Consider the following 17,668-nt stretch of genomic DNA (forward strand, 5'->3'; position numbering starts at 1 on the left):
GTTATTGCTCAGATCTCCCCCTTGGCCGGTTCTAGGGTTGATCTCTGCTACCCTAGGTACACGAGGTGCACATCTTTGCGTTTCCCGGCTCCCCGGAGGCGGGCAGGGGTGGCCTGTGGGCGGGGCGGGGGCGGGGCTGGGGCGGGGCGGTGGCGGAAACCAAGAGGGCAGAAGCAGGAGGCATGGGCTGCCCAGGCAAGTCTGTGGGTTTCTATCCAGTGTCCCCCTCAGCCTGCAGTTGGGGCGTTGGGGCGCCCCCTGCTGCTTCAGGGTGGCAATTGCCATCCCCCCAGGTGGCACGAATACTGGGATTCTTCCTACAGTAGACACACAGAGAGACAAAGAAATAGACAGACAGACACACTAGCCTCTTCCTCCATTTAGAAACAGCCATATATCCTAACCTCCTCTTCCTCATGCATTCTATAGGTAGACACATACATACATAGGCAGACACCCACAGACACACACATACACACACTGGCGTCCTACTTCTCCTCACTTAATTAGGTAGTGAGACACACTAATCTCCTCCTCCATTAGATAATAGATCGAGAAACGCAATAGACTCTTCCTCATCCTCCATTAGATAGATAGTGAGATTGACTGATAAACACACTAGCCTCTTTGTTCTCCTGTAGAGGGACAGACAGATAGCCAGACACTTTGGAATCCTTCTTCTTCTCCATTAGATAATAATACAGACAGACTCACAGACACACAGACAGACATACACACTAGTCTTCTCCTCCCCTGAGAGTCAGAGAGATAGACACTGTAGCCTCCTTCTTCTCGATTAGATAAACGTACATATATAGATATCTGTTACAGTGACAGAGAGACAGACATACTAGCTTACTCCCCCTCCATTAGATGCACACATAGACTGATACAAATATACAGTAGAATACCCCCCTTGACTTTCCGCTTCATTGATACACAGACCCGCACGCACACACAGACACACACACACACACACACACACACACACACACACACACACGGTAGCCTCCTCCTCTTCCTCAAATTCGAAGTTATGTAGATAGACACACTAACCTACTCCTCCAATACACAGACACATAAAAAGGCACACTAGCCTATAGGTATGCCTCCTTTAGATAGATAGGTAGTTAGGTAGATAGATAGATAGATAGATAGATAGATAGATAGTTAGATAGATAGATAGTTAGATAGATAGATAGATAGATAGATAGATAGATAGATAGATAGATAGATAGATAGATAGATAGATAGTTAGATAGATAGATAGTTAGATAGATAGATAGATAGATAGATAGATAGATAGATAGATAGATAGATAGATAGATAGATAGGTAGATAGATAGATAGATAGATAGATATATAGATAGATAGATAGAAAGATAGATACATAGGCAGGCAGGAAGATACAGAGACATACAAGTCTCCTCCTCCTCCGTTAGATAAGCAGACGGGCACACACATAGGCTAGCCTCTCCCATCCTCCTCTAGGCAGGCAATCAGGCAGGCAGGCAGTCAGACAGACAGACACACTAGCGTCGGGGTGCGGTCTGTGGACAGGGATCAGCAGCGTTGACCAGGGGCAGGAGTGCCACTGGCGAGTCATAGCGTTTTATCCCATGTCCCACCCTGCCTTGCCTGGGGGTGGCATCCGCTCCCCCAAGTTCACCGGACTCAGACATTTGAAGTCTCCCTGCTTTGGGAGCGGGCGTGCTGAGGTCAGGGGAAGAGTTCAGCGGCAGATATGGAGGCGGCACAGCAGCTCAGGGGGATGCCTCGGGGAGTCGATCATTTTCCTACCATCTCCCCCTCTCCTGGCCTCGGGATGTCCTCTGCTACCCCAGGTGTGCGGGATTTAATTCTCCTTGTCAGCCAGGTCCTGGGAGGCTGCTGCGGTGATCTCTGGGTACAGGGACGTTGAGGGGAGCAGACTACATCGGGTGAGCCGATCAGGTTGCTCCCATCTCCACAAGGGCCTGGCCTGGAAACGGGTTCTCCTGCCCCGGGTTCACAGTATCCATGTTTCCATGTCAGCCTTCGCCCCGAAGGCGGGCCCGGTGTGATAAGGGGCTGCAGTGAGGAGGCGGGTCTGCCCCACCGAGCCCCTGTATTTGCTCAGATCTCCCCGTTGGCCGGTCCTAGGGTTGGTTTCTGCTACCCTAGGTACTCGAGGTGCACATCTCTGTGTTTTCCGGCTCCCGTGAAGCGGGTGTGGGGTGGGGCGCGGCGGGGGTCGGGCTGGGGCTTGGCGCGCGCAGCTATAGAAAGAGCAGAAGCGGCAGGCACGGGCTGCCCTGGCAAGCCTGTGGGTTCCCATCCATTGTCCCCCTCAGACTGCAATGGGGGCACCCTCTGTTGCTTCAGGGTGGCAATTGCCATCCCTCCAGGTGAGTCGAATACTGAGAGGCTTCCTCCATTAGACAGACAGAGAGACAAATAAATAGACAGTCAGACACACTAGCGTCTTCCTCCATTTAGACACAGCCATCTATCCTAACCTCCTCCTCCTCATCCATTATAGAGGGAGACAGAAACATAGACAGACAGACATGCACAAACACACACACACTAGCCTCCTCCTTCTCTTCCAATAGGTAGATAGGTAGATAGACAAACTAACCTCCTCCTCCAACAGACACACAAGTAAAAAGTCACACTTGGCTCCTGCTATGCCTCCACTTGATAGATAGATAGATAGATAGATAGATAGATAGATAGATAGATAGATAGGCAGGCCAATAGAGAGACCTACTCGCCGGCTGCTCCTCCGTTAGGTAAAACGACAGACACACACGTAGACTAGCCCCTCCCATTCTTAAATATCTAGGCAGTCAGGCTGGTAGTCAGACAGACACACAATCTAGACATGGGTGTTCTGGGGAAGGGGTTTGACGGAAGCGACTGGGGAATAGGGTGCCACTGTGGAGCTAGAGGATATTCTCCCATGTCCCTAGCTGCCTTGCCTGGAGGAGGCATCCGCTCCCCCAAGTTCACCGGACTCAAACCTTTAAAGTCGCCCTGCTCCTGGGAGCGGGCGTGGTGAGGTCAGGGGAAGAGGTCGGCAGCAGAGGCAGAGACAGAGGCTGCACAGCAGCAAACGGGGATGCCTCGGCGGCTTGGTCATTTTCCTCCGAACTCCACCTCTTCTGCCCTCGGGGCGGCCTCTGCTAACCCAGGTTTCCGGGATTTAGTTCTCCTTGTCAGCCAGGTCCTGGGATGCTGGTGAGGTGACTTCAGAGGACAGGGACGTCGTGGGGAGCGGACTGCCTCTGATCAGCCGATCAGTTTGCTCCCATCTTCACAGCGGCCTGGCCTGGGGGCGGCCTCTCCTGCCCCAGGTTCACCGTATGCATGTTTCCATGTCAGCGTCCGCCCTGGAGGCAGGCGCGGTGCGATCAGGGGCTGCAGTGAGTAGTCGGGGCTGCCCCACCGAGCCCCTGTTATTGCTCAGATCTCCCCCTTGGCCGGTTCTAGGGTTGATCTCTGCTACCCTAGGTACACGAGGTGCACATCTTTGCGTTTCCCGGCTCCCCGGAGGCGGGCAGGGGTGGCCTGTGGGCGGGGCGGGGGCGGGGCTGGGGCGGGGCGGTGGCGGAAACCAAGAGGGCAGAAGCAGGAGGCATGGGCTGCCCAGGCAAGCCTGTGGGTGTCTATCCAGTGTCCCCCTCAGCCTGCAGTTGGGGCGTTGGGGCGCCCCCTGCTGCTTCAGGGTGGCAATTGCCATCCCCCCAGGTGGCACGAATACTGGGATTCTTCCTACAGTAGACACACAGAGAGACAAAGAAATAGACAGACAGACACACTAGCCTCTTCCTCCATTTAGAAACAGCCATATATCCTAACCTCCTCTTCCTCATGCATTCTATAGGTAGACACATACATACATAGGCAGACACCCACAGACACACACATACACACACTGGCGTCCTACTTCTCCTCACTTAATTAGGTAGTGAGACACACTAATCTCCTCCTCCATTAGATAATAGATCGAGAAACGCAATAGACTCTTCCTCATCCTCCATTAGATAGATAGTGAGATTGACTGATAAACACACTAGCCTCTTTGTTCTCCTGTAGAGGGACAGACAGATAGCCAGACACTTTGGAATCCTTCTTCTTCTCCATTAGATAATAATACAGACAGACTCACAGACACACAGACAGACATACACACTAGTCTTCTCCTCCCCTGAGAGTCAGAGAGATAGACACTGTAGCCTCCTTCTTCTCGATTAGATAAACGTACATATATAGATATCTGTTACAGTGACAGAGAGACAGACATACTAGCTTACTCCCCCTCCATTAGATGCACACATAGACTGATACAAATATACAGTAGAATACACCCCTTGACTTTCCGCTTCATTGATACACAGACCCGCACGCACACACAGACACACAGACACACACACACACACACACACACACACACACGGTAGCCTCCTCCTCTTCCTCAAATTCGAAGTTATGTAGATAGACACACTAACCTACTCCTCCAAAACACAGACACATAAAAAGGCACACTAGCCTATAGGTATGCCTCCTTTAGATAGATAGGTAGTTAGGTAGATAGATAGATAGATAGTTAGATAGATAGATAGTTAGATAGATAGATAGATAGATAGATAGATAGATAGATAGATAGATAGATAGATAGATAGATAGATGATAGATAGATAGATAGATAGATAGATAGATAGATAGATAGATAGATAGTTAGACAGATAGAAAGATAGATACATAGGCAGGCAGGAAGATACAGAGACATACAAGTCTCCTCCTCCTCCGTTAGATAAGCAGACGGGCACACACATAGGCTAGCCTCTCCCATCCTCCTCTAGGCAGGCAATCAGGCAGGCAGGCAGTCAGACAGACAGACACACTAGCGTCGGGGTGCGGTCTGTGGACAGGGATCAGCAGCGTTGACCAGGGGCAGGAGTGCCACTGGCGAGTCATAGCGTTTTATCCCATGTCCCACCCTGCCTTGCCTGGGGGTGGCATCCGCTCCCCCAAGTTCACCGGACTCAGACATTTGAAGTCTCCCTGCTTTGGGAGCGGGCGTGCTGAGGTCAGGGGAAGAGTTCAGCGGCAGATATGGAGGCGGCACAGCAGCTAAGGGGGATGCCTCGGGGAGTCGATCATTTTCCTACCATCTCCCCCTCTCCTGGCCTCGGGATGTCCTCTGCTACCCCAGGTGTGCGGGATTTAATTCTCCTTGTCAGCCAGGTCCTGGGAGGCTGCTGCGGTGATCTCTGGGTACAGGGACGTTGAGGGGAGCAGACTACATCGGGTGAGCCGATCAGGTTGCTCCCATCTCCACAAGGGCCTGGCCTGGAAACGGGCTCTCCTGCCCCGGGTTCACAGTATCCATGTTTCCATGTCAGCCTTCGCCCCGAAGGCGGGCCCGGTGTGATAAGGGGCTGCAGTGAGGAGGCGGGTCTGCCCCACCGAGCCCCTGTATTTGCTCAGATCTCCCCGTTGGCCGGTCCTAGGGTTGGTTTCTGCTACCCTAGGTACTCGAGGTGCACATCTCTGTGTTTTCCGGCTCCCGTGAAGCGGGTGTGGGGTGGGGCGCGGCGGGGGTCGGGCTGGGGCTTGGCGCGCGCAGCTATAGAAAGAGCAGAAGAGGCAGGCACGGGCTGCCCTGGCAAGCCTGTGGGTTCCCATCCATTGTCCCCCTCAGACTGCAATGGGGGCACCCTCTGTTGCTTCAGGGTGGCAATTGCCATCCCTCCAGGTGAGTCGAATACTGAGAGGCTTCCTCCATTAGACAGACAGAGAGACAAATAAATAGACAGTCAGACACACTAGCGTCTTCCTCCATTTAGACACAGCCATCTATCCTAACCTCCTCCTCCTCATCCATTATAGAGGGAGACAGAAACATAGACAGACAGACATGCACAAACACACACACACTAGCCTCCTCCTTCTCTTCCAATAGGTAGATAGGTAGATAGACAAACTAACCTCCTCCTCCAACAGACACACAAGTAAAAAGTCACACTTGGCTCCTGCTATGCCTCCACTTGATAGATAGATAGATAGATAGATAGATAGATAGATAGATAGATAGATAGATAGGCAGGCCAATAGAGAGACCTACTCGCCGGCTGCTCCTCCGTTAGGTAAAACGACAGACACACACGTAGACTAGCCCCTCCCATTCTTAAATATCTAGGCAGTCAGGCTGGTAGTCAGACAGACACACAATCTAGACATGGGTGTTCTGGGGAAGGGGTTTGACGGAAGCGACTGCGGAATAGGGTGCCACTGTCGAGCTAGAGGATATTCTCCCATGTCCCTAGCTGCCTTGCCTGGAGGAGGCATCCGCTCCCCCAAGTTCACCGGACTCAAACCTTTAAAGTCGCCCTGCTCCTGGGAGCGGACGTGGTGAGGTCAGGGGAAGAGGTCGGCAGCAGAGGCGGAGACAGAGGCTGCACAGCAGCAAACGGGGATGCCTCGGCGGCTTGGTCATTTTCCTCCGAACTCCACCTCTTCTGCCCTCGGGGCGGCCTCTGCTAACCCAGGTTTCCGGGATTTAGTTCTCCTTGTCAGCCAGGTCCTGGGATGCTGGTGAGGTGACTTCAGAGGACAGGGACGTCGTGGGGAGCGGACTGCCTCTGATCAGCCGATCAGTTTGCTCCCATCTCCACAGCGGCCTGGCCTGGGGGCGGCCTCTCCTGCCCCAGGTTCACCGTATGCATGTTTCCATGTCAGCGTCCGCCCTGGAGGCAGGCGCGGTGCGATCAGGGGCTGCAGTGAGTAGTCGGGGCTGCCCCACCGAGCCCCTGTTATTGCTCAGATCTCCCCCTTGGCCGGTTCTAGGGTTGATCTCTGCTACCCTAGGTACACGAGGTGCACATCTTTGCGTTTCCCGGCTCCCCGGAGGCGGGCAGGGGTGGCCTGTGGGCGGGGCGGGGGCGGGGCTGGGGCGGGGCGGTGGCGGAAACCAAGAGGGCAGAAGCAGGAGGCATGGGCTGCCCAGGCAAGCCTGTGGGTTTCTATCCAGTGTCCCCCTCAGCCTGCAGTTGGGGCGTTGGGGCGCCCCCTGCTGCTTCAGGGTGGCAATTGCCATCCCCCCAGGTGGCACGAATACTGGGATTCTTCCTACAGTAGACACACAGAGAGACAAAGAAATAGACAGACAGACACACTAGCCTCTTCCTCCATTTAGAAACAGCCATATATCCTAACCTCCTCTTCCTCATGCATTCTATAGGTAGACACATACATACATAGGCAGACACCCACAGACACACACATACACACACTGGCGTCCTACTTCTCCTCACTTAATTAGGTAGTGAGACACACTAATCTCCTCCTCCATTAGATAATAGATCGAGAAACGCAATAGACTCTTCCTCATCCTCCATTAGATAGATAGTGAGATTGACTGATAAACACACTAGCCTCTTTGTTCTCCTGTAGAGGGACAGACAGATAGCCAGACACTTTGGAATCCTTCTTCTTCTCCATTAGATAATAATACAGACAGACTCACAGACACACAGACAGACATACACACTAGTCTTCTCCTCCCCTGAGAGTCAGAGAGATAGGCACTGTAGCCTCCTTCTTCTCGATTAGATAAACGTACATATATAGATATCTGTTACAGTGACAGAGAGACAGACATACTAGCTTACTCCCCCTCCATTAGATGCACACATAGACTGATACAAATATACAGTAGAATACCCCCCTTGACTTTCCGCTTCATTGATACACAGACCCGCACGCACACACAGACACACAGACACACACACACACACACACACACGGTAGCCTCCTCCTCTTCCTCAAATTCGAAGTTATCTAGATAGACACACTAACCTACTCCTCCAATACACAGACACATAAAAAGGCACACTAGCCTATAGGTATGCCTCCTTTAGATAGATAGGTAGTTAGGTAGATAGATAGATAGATAGTTAGATAGATAGATAGTTAGATAGATAGATAGATAGATAGATAGATAGATAGATAGATAGATAGATAGATAGATAGATAGATGATAGATAGATAGATAGATAGATAGATAGATACATAGATAGATAGATAGAAAGATAGATACATAGGCAGGCAGGAAGATACAGAGACATACAAGTCTCCTCCTCCTCCGTTAGATAAGCAGACGGGCACACACATAGGCTAGCCTCTCCCATCCTCCTCTAGGCAGGCAATCAGGCAGGCAGGCAGTCAGACAGACAGACACACTAGCGTCGGGGTGCGGTCTGTGGACAGGGATCAGCAGCGTTGACCAGGGGCAGGAGTGCCACTGGCGAGTCATAGCGTTTTATCCCATGTCCCACCCTGCCTTGCCTGGGGGTGGCATCCGCTCCCCCAAGTTCACCGGACTCAGACATTTGAAGTCTCCCTGCTTTGGGAGCGGGCGTGCTGAGGTCAGGGGAAGAGTTCAGCGGCAGATATGGAGGCGGCACAGCAGCTAAGGGGGATGCCTCGGGGAGTCGATCATTTTCCTACCATCTCCCCCTCTCCTGGCCTCGGGATGTCCTCTGCTACCCCAGGTGTGCGGGATTTAATTCTCCTTGTCAGCCAGGTCCTGGGAGGCTGCTGCGGTGATCTCTGGGTACAGGGACGTTGAGGGGAGCAGACTACATCGGGTGAGCCGATCAGGTTGCTCCCATCTCCACAAGGGCCTGGCCTGGAAACGGGCTCTCCTGCCCCGGGTTCACAGTATCCATGTTTCCATGTCAGCCTTCGCCCCGAAGGCGGGCCCGGTGTGATAAGGGGCTGCAGTGAGGAGGCGGGTCTGCCCCACCGAGCCCCTGTATTTGCTCAGATCTCCCCGTTGGCCGGTCCTAGGGTTGGTTTCTGCTACCCTAGGTACTCGAGGTGCACATCTCTGTGTTTTCCGGCTCCCGTGAAGCGGGTGTGGGGTGGGGCGCGGCGGGGGTCGGGCTGGGGCTTGGCGCGCGCAGCTATAGAAAGAGCAGAAGCGGCAGGCACGGGCTGCCCTGGCAAGCCTGTGGGTTCCCATCCATTGTCCCCCTCAGACTGCAATGGGGGCACCCTCTGTTGCTTCAGGGTGGCAATTGCCATCCCTCCAGGTGAGTCGAATACTGAGAGGCTTCCTCCATTAGACAGACAGAGAGACAAATAAATAGACAGTCAGACACACTAGCGTCTTCCTCCATTTAGACACAGCCATCTATCCTAACCTCCTCCTCCTCATCCATTATAGAGGGAGACAGAAACATAGACAGACAGACATGCACAAACACACACACACTAGCCTCCTCCTTCTCTTCCAATAGGTAGATAGGTAGATAGACAAACTAACCTCCTCCTCCAACAGACACACAAGTAAAAAGTCACACTTGGCTCCTGCTATGCCTCCACTTGATAGATAGATAGATAGATAGATAGATAGATAGATAGATAGATAGATAGATAGATAGGCAGGCCAATAGAGAGACCTACTCGCCGGCTGCTCCTCCGTTAGGTAAAACGACAGACACACACGTAGACTAGCCCCTCCCATTCTTAAATATCTAGGCAGTCAGGCTGGTAGTCAGACAGACACACAATCTAGACATGGGTGTTCTGGGGAAGGGGTTTGACGGAAACGACTGGGGAATAGGGTGCCACTGTCGAGCTAGAGGATATTCTCCCATGTCCCTAGCTGCCTTGCCTGGAGGAGGCATCCGCTCCCCCAAGTTCACCGGACTCAAACCTTTAAAGTCGCCCTGCTCCTGGGAGCGGGCGTGGTGAGGTCAGGGGAAGAGGTCGGCAGCAGAGGCGGAGACAGAGGCTGCACAGCAGCAAACGGGGATGCCTCGGCGGCTTGGTCATTTTCCTCCGAACTCCACCTCTTCTGCCCTCGGGGCGGCCTCTGCTAACCCAGGTTTCCGGGATTTAGTTCTCCTTGTCAGCCAGGTCCTGGGATGCTGGTGAGGTGACTTCAGAGGACAGGGACGTCGTGGGGAGCGGACTGCCTCTGATCAGCCGATCAGTTTGCTCCCATCTCCACAGCGGCCTGGCCTGGGGGCGGCCTCTCCTGCCCCAGGTTCACCGTATGCATGTTTCCATGTCAGCGTCCGCCCTGGAGGCAGGCGCGGTGCGATCAGGGGCTGCAGTGAGTAGTCGGGGCTGCCCCACCGAGCCCCTGTTATTGCTCAGATCTCCCCCTTGGCCGGTTCTAGGGTTGATCTCTGCTACCCTAGGTACACGAGGTGCACATCTTTGCGTTTCCCGGCTCCCCGGAGGCGGGCAGGGGTGGCCTGTGGGCGGGGCGGGGGCGGGGCTGGGGCGGGGCGGTGGCGGAAACCAAGAGGGCAGAAGCAGGAGGCATGGGCTGCCCAGGCAAGCCTGTGGGTTTCTATCCAGTGTCCCCCTCAGCCTGCAGTTGGGGCGTTGGGGCGCCCCCTGCTGCTTCAGGGTGGCAATTGCCATCCCCCCAGGTGGCACGAATACTGGGATTCTTCCTACAGTAGACACACAGAGAGACAAAGAAATAGACAGACAGACACACTAGCCTCTTCCTCCATTTAGAAACAGCCATATATCCTAACCTCCTCTTCCTCATGCATTCTATAGGTAGACACATACATACATAGGCAGACACCCACAGACACACACATACACACACTGGCGTCCTACTTCTCCTCACTTAATTAGGTAGTGAGACACACTAATCTCCTCCTCCATTAGATAATAGATCGAGAAACGCAATAGACTCTTCCTCATCCTCCATTAGATAGATAGTGAGATTGACTGATAAACACACTAGCCTCTTTGTTCTCCTGTAGAGGGACAGACAGATAGCCAGACACTTTGGAATCCTTCTTCTTCTCCATTAGATAATAATACAGACAGACTCACAGACACACAGACAGACATACACACTAGTCTTCTCCTCCCCTGAGAGTCAGAGAGATAGGCACTGTAGCCTCCTTCTTCTCGATTAGATAAACGTACATATATAGATATCTGTTACAGTGACAGAGAGACAGACATACTAGCTTACTCCCCCTCCATTAGATGCACACATAGACTGATACAAATATACAGTAGAATACCCCCCTTGACTTTCCGCTTCATTGATACACAGACCCGCACGCACACACAGACACACAGACACACACACACACACACACACACGGTAGCCTCCTCCTCTTCCTCAAATTCGAAGTTATCTAGATAGACACACTAACCTACTCCTCCAATACACAGACACATAAAAAGGCACACTAGCCTATAGGTATGCCTCCTTTAGATAGATAGGTAGTTAGGTAGATAGATAGATAGATAGTTAGATAGATAGATAGTTAGATAGATAGATAGATAGATAGATAGATAGATAGATAGATAGATAGATAGATAGATGATAGATAGATAGATAGATAGATAGATAGATAGATAGATACATAGATAGATAGATAGAAAGATAGATACATAGGCAGGCAGGAAGATACAGAGACATACAAGTCTCCTCCTCCTCCGTTAGATAAGCAGACGGGCACACACATAGGCTAGCCTCTCCCATCCTCCTCTAGGCAGGCAATCAGGCAGGCAGGCAGTCAGACAGACAGACACACTAGCGTCGGGGTGCGGTCTGTGGACAGGGATCAGCAGCGTTGACCAGGGGCAGGAGTGCCACTGGCGAGTCATAGCGTTTTATCCCATGTCCCACCCTGCCTTGCCTGGGGGTGGCATCCGCTCCCCCAAGTTCACCGGACTCAGACATTTGAAGTCTCCCTGCTTTGGGAGCGGGTGTGCTGAGGTCAGGGGAAGAGTTCAGCGGCAGATATGGAGGCGGCACAGCAGCTAAGGGGGATGCCTCGGGGAGTCGATCATTTTCCTACCATCTCCCCCTCTCCTGGCCTCGGGATGTCCTCTGCTACCCCAGGTGTGCGGGATTTAATTCTCCTTGTCAGCCAGGTCCTGGGAGGCTGCTGCGGTGATCTCTGGGTACAGGGACGTTGAGGGGAGCAGACTACATCGGGTGAGCCGATCAGGTTGCTCCCATCTCCACAAGGGCCTGGCCTGGAAACGGGCTCTCCTGCCCCGGGTTCACAGTATCCATGTTTCCATGTCAGCCTTCGCCCCGAAGGCGGGCCCGGTGTGATAAGGGGCTGCAGTGAGGAGGCGGGTCTGCCCCACCGAGCCCCTGTATTTGCTCAGATCTCCCCGTTGGCCGGTCCTAGGGTTGGTTTCTGCTACCTTAGGTACTCGAGGTGCACATCTCTGTGTTTTCCGGCTCCCGTGAAGCGGGTGTGGGGTGGGGCGCGGCGGGGGTCGGGCTGGGGCTTGGCGCGCGCAGCTATAGAAAGAGCAGAAGCGGCAGGCACGGGCTGCCCTGGCAAGCCTGTGGGTTCCCATCCATTGTCCCCCTCAGACTGCAATGGGGGCACCCTCTGTTGCTTCAGGGTGGCAATTGCCATCCCTCCAGGTGAGTCGAATACTGAGAGGCTTCCTCCATTAGACAGACAGAGAGACAAATAAATAGACAGTCAGACACACTAGCGTCTTCCTCCATTTAGACACAGCCATCTATCCTAACCTCCTCCTCCTCATCCATTATAGAGGGAGACAGAAACATAGACAGACAGACATGCACAAACACACACACACTAGCCTCCTCCTTCTCTTCCAATAGGTAGATAGGTAGATAGACAAACTAACCTCCTCCTCCAACAGACACACAAGTAAAAAGTCACACTTGGCTCCTGCTATGCCTCCACTTGATAGATAGATAGATAGATAGATAGATAGATAGATAGATAGATAGATAGGCAGGCCAATAGAGAGACCTACTCGCCGGCTGCTCCTCCGTTAGGTAAAACGACAGACACACACGTAGACTAGCCCCTCCCATTCTTAAATATCTAGGCAGTCAGGCTGGTAGTCAGACAGACACACAATCTAGACATGGGTGTTCTGGGGAAGGGGTTTGACGGAAGCGACTGGGGAATAGGGTGCCACTGTGGAGCTAGAGGATATTCTCCCATGTCCCTAGCTGCCTTGCCTGGAGGAGGCATCCGCTCCCCCAAGTTCACCGGACTCAAACCTTTAAAGTCGCCCTGCTCCTGGGAGCGGGCGTGGTGAGGTCAGGGGAAGAGGTCGGCAGCAGAGGCGGAGACAGAGGCTGCACAGCAGCAAACGGGGATGCCTCGGCGGCTTGGTCATTTTCCTCCGAACTCCACCTCTTCTGCCCTCGGGGCGGCCTCTGCTAACCCAGGTTTCCGGGATTTAGTTCTCCTTGTCAGCCAGGTCCTGGGATGCTGGTGAGGTGACTTCAGAGGACAGGGACGTCGTGGGGAGCGGACTGCCTCTGATCAGCCGATCAGTTTGCTCCCATCTCCACAGCGGCCTGGCCTGGGGGCGGCCTCTCCTGCCCCAGGTTCACCGTATGCATGTTTCCATGTCAGCGTCCGCCCTGGAGGCAGGCGCGGTGCGATCAGGGGCTGCAGTGAGTAGTCGGGGCTGCCCCACCGAGCCCCTGTTATTGCTCAGATCTCCCCCTTGGCCGGTTCTAGGGTTGATCTCTGCTACCCTAGGTACACGAGGTGCACATCTTTGCGTTTCCCGGCTCCCCGGAGGCGGGCAGGGGTGGCCTGTGGGCGGGGCGGGGGCGGGGCTGGGGCGGGGCGGTGGCGGAAACCAAGAGGGCAGAAGCAGGAGGCATGGGCTGCCCAGGCAAGCCTGTGGGTTTCTATCCAGTGTCCCCCTCAGCCTGCAGTTGGGGCGTTGGGGCGCCCCCTGCTGCTTCAGGGTGGCAATTGCCATCCCCCCAGGTGGCACGAATACTGGGATTCTTCCTACAGTAGACACACAGAGAGACAAAGAAATAGACAGACAGACACACTAGCCTCTTCCTCCATTTAGAAACAGCCATATATCCTAACCTCCTCTTCCTCATGCATTCTATAGGTAGACACATACATACATAGGCAGACACCCACAGACACACACATACACACACTGGCGTCCTACTTCTCCTCACTTAATTAGGTAGTGAGACACACTAATCTCCTCCTCCATTAGATAATAGATCGAGAAACGCAATAGACTCTTCCTCATCCTCCATTAGATAGATAGTGAGATTGACTGATAAACACACTAGCCTCTTTGTTCTCCTGTAGAGGGACAGACAGATAGCCAGACACTTTGGAATCCTTCTTCTTCTCCATTAGATAATAATACAGACAGACTCACAGACACACAGACAGACATACACACTAGTCTTCTCCTCCCCTGAGAGTCAGAGAGATAGGCACTGTAGCCTCCTTCTTCTCGATTAGATAAACGTACATATATAGATATCTGTTACAGTGACAGAGAGACAGACATACTAGCTTACTCCCCCTCCATTAGATGCACACATAGACTGATACAAATATACAGTAGAATACCCCCCTTGACTTTCCGCTTCATTGATACACAGACCCGCACGCACACACAGACACACAGACACACACACACACACACACACGGTAGCCTCCTCCTCTTCCTCAAATTCGAAGTTATCTAGATAGACACACTAACCTACTCCTCCAATACACAGACACATAAAAAGGCACACTAGCCTATAGGTATGCCTCCTTTAGATAGATAGGTAGTTAGGTAGATAGATAGATAGATAGTTAGATAGATAGATAGTTAGATAGATAGATAGATAGATAGATAGATAGATAGATAGATAGATAGATAGATAGATAGATAGATGATAGATAGATAGATAGATAGATAGATAGATAGATAGATAGATACATAGATAGATAGATAGAAAGATAGATACATAGGCAGGCAGGAAGATACAGAGACATACAAGTCTCCTCCTCCTCCGTTAGATAAGCAGACGGGCACACACATAGGCTAGCCTCTCCCATCCTCCTCTAGGCAGGCAATCAGGCAGGCAGGCAGTCAGACAGACAGACACACTAGCGTCGGGGTGCGGTCTGTGGACAGGGATCAGCAGCGTTGACCAGGGGCAGGAGTGCCACTGGCGAGTCATAGCGTTTTATCCCATGTCCCACCCTGCCTTGCCTGGGGGTGGCATCCGCTCCCCCAAGTTCACCGGACTCAGACATTTGAAGTCTCCCTGCTTTGGGAGCGGGCGTGCTGAGGTCAGGGGAAGAGTTCAGCGGCAGATATGGAGGCGGCACAGCAGCTAAGGGGGATGCCTCGGGGAGTCGATCATTTTCCTACCATCTCCCCCTCTCCTGGCCTCGGGATGTCCTCTGCTACCCCAGGTGTGCGGGATTTAATTCTCCTTGTCAGCCAGGTCCTGGGAGGCTGCTGCGGTGATCTCTGGGTACAGGGACGTTGAGGGGAGCAGACTACATCGGGTGAGCCGATCAGGTTGCTCCCATCTCCACAAGGGCCTGGCCTGGAAACGGGCTCTCCTGCCCCGGGTTCACAGTATCCATGTTTCCATGTCAGCCTTCGGCCCGAAGGCGGGCCCGGTGTGATAAGGGGCTGCAGTGAGGAGGCGGGTCTGCCCCACCGAGCCCCTGTATTTGCTCAGATCTCCCCGTTGGCCGGTCCTAGGGTTGGTTTCTGCTACCCTAGGTACTCGAGGTGCACATCTCTGTGTTTTCCGGCTCCCGTGAAGCGGGTGTGGGGTGGGGCGCGGCGGGGGTCGGGCTGGGGCTTGGCGCGCGCAGCTATAGAAAGAGCAGAAGCGGCAGGCACGGGCTGCCCTGGCAAGCCTGTGGGTTCCCATCCATTGTCCCCCTCAGACTGCAATGGGGGCACCCTCTGTTGCTTCAGGGTGGCAATTGCCATCCCTCCAGGTGAGTCGAATACTGAGAGGCTTCCTCCATTAGACAGACAGAGAGACAAATAAATAGACAGTCAGACACACTAGCGTCTTCCTCCATTTAGACACAGCCATCTATCCTAACCTCCTCCTCCTCATCCATTATAGAGGGAGACAGAAACATAGACAGACAGACATGCACAAACACACACACACTAGCCTCCTCCTTCTCTTCCAATAGGTAGATAGGTAGATAGACAAACTAACCTCCTCCTCCAACAGACACACAAGTAAAAAGTCACACTTGGCTCCTGCTATGCCTCCACTTGATAGATAGATAGATAGATAGATAGATAGATAGATAGATAGATAGATAGATAGATAGATAGGCAGGCCAATAGAGAGACCTACTCGCCGGCTGCTCCTCCGTTAGGTAAAACGACAGACACACACGTAGACTAGCCCCTCCCATTCTTAAATATCTAGGCAGTCAGGCTGGTAGTCAGACAGACACACAATCTAGACATGGGTGTTCTGGGGAAGGGGTTTGACGGAAACGACTGGGGAATAGGGTGCCACTGTCGAGCTAGAGGATATTCTCCCATGTCCCTAGCTGCCTTGCCTGGAGGAGGCATCCGCTCCCCCAAGTTCACCGGACTCAAACCTTTAAAGTCGCCCTGCTCCTGGGAGCGGGCGTGGTGAGGTCAGGGGAAGAGGTCGGCAGCAGAGGCGGAGACAGAGGCTGCACAGCAGCAAACGGGGATGCCTCGGCGGCTTGGTCATTTTCCTCCGAACTCCACCTCTTCTGCCCTCGGGGCGGCCTCTGCTAACCCAGGTTTCCGGGATTTAGTTCTCCTTGTCAGCCAGGTCCTGGGATGCTGGTGAGGTGACTTCAGAGGACAGGGACGTCGTGGGGAGCGGACTGCCTCTGATCAGCCGATCAGTTTGCTCCCATCTCCACAGCGGCCTGGCCTGGGGGCGGCCTCTCCTGCCCCAGGTTCACCGTATGCATGTTTCCATGTCAGCGTCCGCCCTGGAGGCAGGCGCGGTGCGATCAGGGGCTGCAGTGAGTAGTCGGGGCTGCCCCACCGAGCCCCTGTTATTGCTCAGATCTCCCCCTTGGCCGGTTCTAGGGTTGATCTCTGCTACCCTAGGTACACGAGGTGCACATCTTTGCGTTTCCCGGCTCCCCGGAGGCGGGCAGGGGTGGCCTGTGGGCGGGGCGGGGGCGGGGCTGGGGCGGGGCGGTGGCGGAAACCAAGAGGGCAGAAGCAGGAGGCATGGGCTGCCCAGGCAAGCCTGTGGGTTTCTATCCAGTGTCCCCCTCAGCCTGCAGTTGGGGCGTTGGGGCGCCCCCTGCTGCTTCAGGGTGGCAATTGCCATCCCCCCAGGTGGCACGAATACTGGGATTCTTCCTACAGTAGACACACAGAGAGACAAAGAAATAGACAGACAGACACACTAGCCTCTTCCTCCATTTAGAAACAGCCATATATCCTAACCTCCTCTTCCTCATGCATTCTATAGGTAGACACATACATACATAGGCAGACACCCACAGACACACACATACACACACTGGCGTCCTACTTCTCCTCACTTAATTAGGTAGTGAGACACACTAATCTCCTCCTCCATTAGATAATAGATCGAGAAACGCAATAGACTCTTCCTCATCCTCCATTAGATAGATAGTGAGATTGACTGATAAACACACTAGCCTCTTTGTTCTCCTGTAGAGGGACAGACAGATAGCCAGACACTTTGGAATCCTTCTTCTTCTCCATTAGATAATAATACAGACAGACTCACAGACACACAGACAGACATACACACTAGTCTTCTCCTCCCCTGAGAGTCAGAGAGATAGGCACTGTAGCCTCCTTCTTCTCGATTAGATAAACGTACATATATAGATATCTGTTACAG

Source organism: Vicugna pacos, chromosome 13 (genome assembly GCF_048564905.1).
Source record: "Vicugna pacos chromosome 13, VicPac4, whole genome shotgun sequence".
Lineage (NCBI taxonomy): Eukaryota > Metazoa > Chordata > Mammalia > Artiodactyla > Camelidae > Vicugna > Vicugna pacos.